Here is a 7,425-nt window from a genome sequence, read left to right on the forward strand (position 1 = left end):
GGGGAAGCAGTGTGTGGACCTGTCAGCGCAACTTACATGATGCCGAATTTAACAAACACATTTAAATAATTGGTTTAAACGGCATAATAATAAGGACGATCGTCCGTTCTGTGATTCTCCAGAGCACACATGTTATGATATTAGGGTCATGCAGAGTGAGATGAGATCGCTGTCCCTTTAAGAGAGAGAGAGAGGGGTGCGGCTTGTGCATGTGTGTGTGTGGATGGTAGAGCGACAGTGAGGGAACGTGTGTATGTTTCTGGAAGTGAAACGAGGCAACAGAAAGACAGAGGTCTGTGATGTATTTTGTGAAACAGAAGAACAACTAAATAAATGCAACGGCATCCCAAGAAGAGCTCGCCTCTCTCCAGTCATTTAAGCTAAAGTGGGTTATTGAACCTGAAGCTTGTTGCTTCTGCCCTCCTCGACTACGGTCTGGGAGCCGACAGGAAAGTTCAACACACAGATGGCCAGTCCGCCCCTTTGTAGCATATTATTTCGATGAGAGATGAGCAGATCGCCACTGGGCTTTCAACTAAAAAAAAAAACTGCGGCATTTGTACAGCTCCTTATGGGTAGTGCAATTAGTGAAGTGCTTTCCTCCGTGGTGAAACGATCAGCACTGCACCACGGAGGAAAGCGGCAGAAAGTCACCTGGAGATAAAGAGAGCGGGGCTGCGTTGCGTGCATGGCTTCCTTCTGCAGGTAAACGGGAGACGCGCTCTGGCGGCGCCCCCCCCACAGAGCTGAGCAAGGCAACGAAACTTAAAATAAGAAGCGGCATTTTACGGAGCGCTGTGCATGGGGCCGCCTTGAGGGGGTTTCCCGACATGTCGTTTCAGTAAATTAAAGGGTGTTTCATGTTGTCGTTGCTTTGGGACTTCTTAATACCTTGGAAAATGCCGTTTAATACTTTTTAATAGCCTTAGTTTTCGCTAAATTGATTTATCAACTTTGAATACTTTTTAAGACCCCGCGGACACCCTGTTAAAACATTAAGCATGAACATAATGGTGCTGTTTACAAGCCGTTGTCACTCTGATACACTCAGCATTAGTGTCAGTGGTCAGTTCTATCGGTGAAAAGGAGGAGAAGTATTGGCAGATCTGGAAGCTCCATTTCTTATCTGAATAAATCACGTTTTAGAGCTCAACAACAAGGCAAGGTTTTGACTGAGCTCCTGTGTTCCCAAAAAACATTGAAAACCAGTAAACCAATTATTAATAAACCAATAACAAATCACTGCTTGGAAATGCGTCACTGCCTCTTAATAAAACGTTGGCCTACAGTAAATAGAGCTGACGGAGTAGTCATGAACTGAACCTAGTAGATTGAGAATCAATCTCTGAACATTAGCTTTAATTATAGGCTTGACACACTTCATGAAATTGGGCTGTGTTTTGGAACAAAATTGGGTTAAGATACAGTAGTAAGATATCATGATACAGGGGATAGATTCAATATAGTGCGATACAATGCGATACTGAAAGCAAGTTAACCCATTGGGAGTAAAAAAGATAATAATCTTTATGTAATGAGAACAGTGGGATCTGCATTTATCCCAGACCCTGTAACATTAAACATCATAGAACATATCTTTGCACACTAAGAACTAATCTGTGTATGTTAACTATACATCAAATATGAATGGTGTTTTTGAGAACTGAAACAGTCTCAATAGTGTATTACACCTCTAAAAATGGGCGGTGTGGATCTTAAGCACAAAGAATGTACAGAGAAGAGGGCTCAGGTCAGATCAGATACTTGGAGTTACTATTGCCGCCACGTCAGGACAGCACACCTCACACCCCCTAATCTCACCTCAATCCTCTTCAAAGCCAAATCAAGCTGACATCAACATCATTGAGCCCACAAGCTTCTTCCTAAAGTGAAAGCCATCAATTGGCAGGACCTCACGTGTTACACTCTATTAACACTGGATGTATTACGTCTTTGTCATTTCTAAAGTTTTAAGATCTTAAATATAATGATTGTCTATAAGCCAAAACACATCTTGCATAGAAGTAAAGTACATATAAGACCAAAACAAGGTGTGAACTAAATATATATACCGGTATATATCTTTGACTAAAATTATGCAAAGAAAGAATGCAGTAAAAATAAATAAATAACAATAAGGAATTCATTTAAAAGTAAAAAACACAAAAAAACTCATGGGAATCCTGAATCCAGACAGCATCTGAATGCAGTAAGGAAGCTAAACAAGTTGTGGTTCATGCATTTTCTTTGCAGTTCTAAGATCAACTATATCAAAGCTGGTTGGTTGGTTTGAGAAAACACAAACTATTTACCATTCTTTCAGCTCTCTTCTGTAGCATAAACATTTGATTACTTTTGGTTTTGTATACAGTTGCATACATCACAGTGAAAGTCACTGTTAAAGGAAGTATTCAAATAATAATCAATTAAATGTCCTGCCTTCAAAAGATCACTTAGGTAAAAGTACAGAAGTATTTTCAACTAAATTATGTTTTAAAATGAAGTTAATGTTAAAAAAGTACATTGTTTTCCTTGTAAAGAAAACACGTTATTCTTGCTGTGTTTATGAACATAACAGCACATTCCAAATGCACGTGTTAAGTAACATGTAATGTATGTAAGCATGTATGTATATGTCGTACTCAAGTACAAAGCTTTGGCAATACTGTATGTCGTTATGGTCATGCCAATGAAGCTATTTGAATTGAATCTAATTGTAGACACCAGCACTGCATCCTCTACGTCACTGTTATGGCTTTCAAACTGACGCATGACTCATGCAGCATGGCAGAGAGCATGGTGTTCTAAATGAAAACTATTTTAACCCATTGTATCTGGTCAAACAAAACCAGTAAAGTACTGTAACTAAGTGCATTTACTCAAGTATTATACTTAAGTTCAATTTTGAAGGACTTGTACTTTACATGAGTATTTCAATTTGTTGCTACTTTGTACTTCTACTTCACTACATTTATTTTTTATACTTAGTTACTGTACATTGTAGAATGTCTTAATGATGTGAAATACAGACAACACTTTAATAAGAATTGAGTTACACCTGGAGTAAATTCACAAGCTACCCTGCAGTATACAATATAATTAAAACTAGCTGCACCTTTAGGAGGTTTAATAACACTTAATGCATCAATAACAATAATCAAAACATATAATATATTTTTTTTTCTAAAATGGGCCAATTTGCATATTGAGTACTTTGACAATTTTTTGATGCCAATACTTTTACTTGTAACTGAGTATTTCTACACTCTGGTACTTCTGCTTTTACTTAAGTACAAGATCTGAGTACTTCTCCCACCTCTGATACACCAGCACTGCATCATCTACGTCACTGCAGATGACAAACTGACGCATATTGCATGCAGCATGACAGACGCTATGGGTGTTATATCCTACATGAAAACCTTTTTTTTTTAACCCACTTCAAGGAAATACTGAGCATAATTTCCAAGTCACCCATCAACCCCCCGGTAACGCCCCCACCTTACTTACATTAACACGAAATAAACACATTATTTAAGTAGCTTTGGCTCAGTGTATGTGATGTTTACAGTCACTAAAGTGTGCCTAGCTAACAATTACCTGTAGCTGCAGGTGTTGTGGTATTTCCCGGTGCACCTGCTCTCCACTAACCGCCCGGGTTATTTTTGTCCTCGTCTTTTCTGAGTGAATTAATGAACAAACGCCGCAGTAAAGGTAAAAACGAGGCGTTTACAGAAATAATAATAAAGCTAACACATGAAACGGATTTCCGAGGCGCTGTCGTTAACCACAGCCAACGGTTGTTTTGACTTTCAGGAAAACTCGTGACGTCACGCAGAGAAACGGCAAACCCCCTTTTTTTGTCACCCACAGACACACACACACACACACACACAGAGAGACACACGTGCAACCTACCGTCTCGCCTCGTCCTCCAGTTTTTTGTTGTTAACGGTTTCTGCTCGGTGTGTGTTTTTGTGTGTGTGTTTCTGGTTCTGCTCTCTCATCATCCCATTCCAACATCCCGTGTGTCTGCCGGCTAATAAGCCAACCATCGCGAGAATCATACACTGTTAATGCTGTGTTCTATCCATAGACTGTATATAAAGGTTCTATCTATGGAATGTACGAGATTTAGGTTCTGTCGCCTACTTACGTTTTAATTTGAGGTTATTAATCAAATCAAATAAATTAAAAAATATATAAATAATTATATATAATTTTAAAGCCTATGTAGAAATATAAACATTATTGCAGGAGGTAAATTAAATACACTTCTGCTGACATGTTATGTTGTTCATGCTTGCATTTCTACATTGTGTTTTTATATTTTAACGCGACAGAATAAAAATAACAGTAAAGTTGAGACAATAAATAAATATAGAACTTCATGAGAGACATTTCTGCACATTTCATTTTATGTTATGGATCTCTAGAAATGGTTTATTACTGCATTTGTTTTGGCATTCCCCATTGTGAAGATTTTATGACTAGGAATATTTATGAAAGTTTTGGTTTGGAAGAATGTGTTGTCTGGTCTCTTAGAAAAAAAAAACACAGAAACAAATTCCATATCCCTAAGTAAAAGGCCATGCACTAACAATATATTCATTCATTTCAACGCTCTAAAACTAATAACTCAAAACTATAACAGCTTTACTGTACACTTTCAATATAGATTCTTATCCCCCTTCCTTCTTTTTTTATGATGTGTTCCCTTTTGTAGAGGAGCATTATTATTCAGTACATGAGATTTTATCTTTGTCTTGAGTTACTTGTGTAGGCCTATTTTTTATACATTATATGTAAGTCTATTGTTTATAAACAAGGTAGTTACTGAGCAGCTGAGCAGGAACTTGTATAGGTCAACAGGGTCAGCCTCTGAACATTACTGCATCTTAAATGCTGTTTACAACCGGAAGGATCTGACAACTGCACAGCATGTGACGGAAATCTTTTCTCAACAGCTGATCCGTCTCGTGTATTCAAAAATGTTCAGTGGACATTTAAGGCTCAGATCTTTGATGCATTTATTTTTGGAACTCCTGTGGAGGTTTTTTTAAGCCATTGTTATGAGCTCCCCAATTATAGCGCTTTAAATTGTTAAGAGTGATGATGAGTTTGTGCTTCCTTGCACAGGTTTGGCTTTCAAATGTAAGGGTGCTTCCTCCTCTTCCTCCATCACCTTTATCTCTCTTATTTCACATACAAAAGTATCCTATGTTTAAAATTCCAGCATGTACATGTGATGTATATATATTGATGTTAATTTAAAACGTGTTGATATTCTGGCACACTGACGCCCTCCCTCATCTGCTCGCTCTTCTTTCCCCCTCTCTCACCCTGCATGTCTCCCCAGATGGTGGAGTGTGTGGCTGGGCAGCAGAGGGTGGGTCGGGGGCCACGCAGAGCAGAGAGTGCAGACACAGGTGGACCTCGCGTGTCAGATAATATGTACGGTTCTGGCCTCTCTTAACAAACATACAAATATTGCCATCAGCTGGCTTTTGCTCACAGCTCTGTGCGCAGAGGGGGAGTATGAGCAAAAACCAGCAGTCAGGAAAGGTGTGTGTGTGTGTGTGTGTGTGTGTGTGTGTGTGTGTGTGTGTGTGTGTGTGTGTGTGTGTGTGTGTGTGTGTGTGTGTGTGTGTGTGTGTGTGTGTGTATCAGGACACCTTCTGCTCCTATGCAGACAGGTTGAACTCCCTCATAAACACCCTTACCCATAGCCCTACATCACGAACACACACAGAATACACACTCGTATTATCCTATGTGCGCAGCCCCACCTCACACACATACCTCTCCCCTCAGGTTGGAGCAGTCTGGTTTCTCCGGTTGCTCCGCAGTGTGCAGCTGCTCTGCCTTAAAATAAAGGGATTTAGGCCAGAGGAGGTACAAAATGATTTTGATAACTATACAAGAGTAATAATACTTCAATAAACTCTTTATAAAAGTGATCATCTCTAAATAATTGCACAGTAAATAGCTTAAAGGCAGTGAACTCAGCAATACACCAATTTTAATACTTTTAAAGAAATGTAAAATATTTGGGAAATGCTCTATTTGATGTGTCTGAGTCACAAATAACCATCTGTCAAAAACTGGCATTAACTTGCACTTAATCATAAGCTCTTCCCTAACTTTAACTAAAATATATATTCAAAATGAACACTGCAATTTACAAATATCTTTATGAAAGAAGCACATTTACATCTCATCCCTTTTCTTGGATGTCAAATCTAAGGTCTTCCTTTTTATAACTGTTAATACTATTATAAAATGTATCTTTTATCATGATAAATAACTTTTATAGTATTCGCCGGCAGTTACATAGAAGCAAAACATTGGACATTGCACTTCCTCATTATTAAAACTACATTCAATTGCTTTTAGACTCTGAAATAGAGATAATGTATTGACGTTTTGTTTTTTTAAACTTGTCTGATTCTAATACCAAGATATTATATCTACAGTATATGGCCTATTGTGACCGCAATACACTAATGATAACATGTTAATAAAGACTTCAATAAGACCTCTTATGTGGGAAACAAGTCTATAAAAACACTTTTGATGCCCCCACTGACCACATGGTCATGTGCAACGTCTGAGCCGGGAAGTTGTATTTCCAATGTGTCGCCAGGATTATTTATGAGTGAGGGTAAAAGCAATTATGTGATTGACCGCTGCTTAGCGGAAGCTGCTGCAGTAATGTAGCAGTCATTTTGCACCAGGGTGATAAAGAGAGAGAGCTCCTGATTTACTGCTCTGTTTTGTTCTGACGCTTCCCAACGTCATCAGCTGCCAGTGACGGGAAGAGTGAGACTGCAGTTTGTAAGCTAGGGTAACAAAAAAACAGGATGGCTGGGCAAACTGAGAGGGGTACGGTTAGGTTGTTTGTGTACTTTCATATTAATTTCATGTGAGAAATGTTGTGAGTGTATATTAGGTTTGACGGTCTCCTGTATGAAGACAGATGTTACCTGCATGAGGCAGTGAGAACAGCCAGAAACCCCATCCTTCCTTCAGTGATCCAAACATCTTCAAGCTCTGGATACACACACACACACACACACACACACACACACACACACACACACACACACACCCACACACACACACACACACATCACACACACACACACACACACACACACACACACACACACACACACACACACACACACACACAAAGACTCCGCGGGTGCCATCAGTGTAGATTTTTGCCTCAGTGGTTGAGTCACTGGGGGTGGGTGAGTCATGAGCCGTTGGTGAGAGGCGGTTGTGAGAATGATGGACGAGAGAAGAGGAGACTTCGACCTGGTTTTTGTGTCCACAACCTCTACTCTACTCGGTCCACCTGAAGTAAAGAGTGATTTGGTGACTTTGATAGCTTTAAAGTCATTAGTAGAGCACAACATT

General features: G+C 39.3%; 1 protein-coding gene across 1 annotated transcript in view; it reads right to left on the reverse strand.

Annotated features, from left to right (window-relative positions):
• LOC104953747 (RAC-gamma serine/threonine-protein kinase-like) overlaps positions 1-4,003 on the reverse strand; it is a 47,410-nt gene extending 43,407 nt beyond the window's left edge. The window contains exon 1 of the mRNA XM_010780739.1: positions 3,919-4,003. The gene's annotated coding sequence lies outside the window, so the exon portion shown is untranslated. The remainder of the gene's footprint in view (positions 1-3,918) is intronic.
• Between the last annotated feature and the right edge of the window lie 3,422 nt (positions 4,004-7,425).

The sequence above is a fragment of the Notothenia coriiceps genome, unplaced genomic scaffold (assembly GCF_000735185.1).
Source record: "Notothenia coriiceps isolate Sejong01 unplaced genomic scaffold, NC01 NC01_scaffold00022140, whole genome shotgun sequence".
Classification (NCBI taxonomy): domain Eukaryota; kingdom Metazoa; phylum Chordata; class Actinopteri; order Perciformes; family Nototheniidae; genus Notothenia; species Notothenia coriiceps.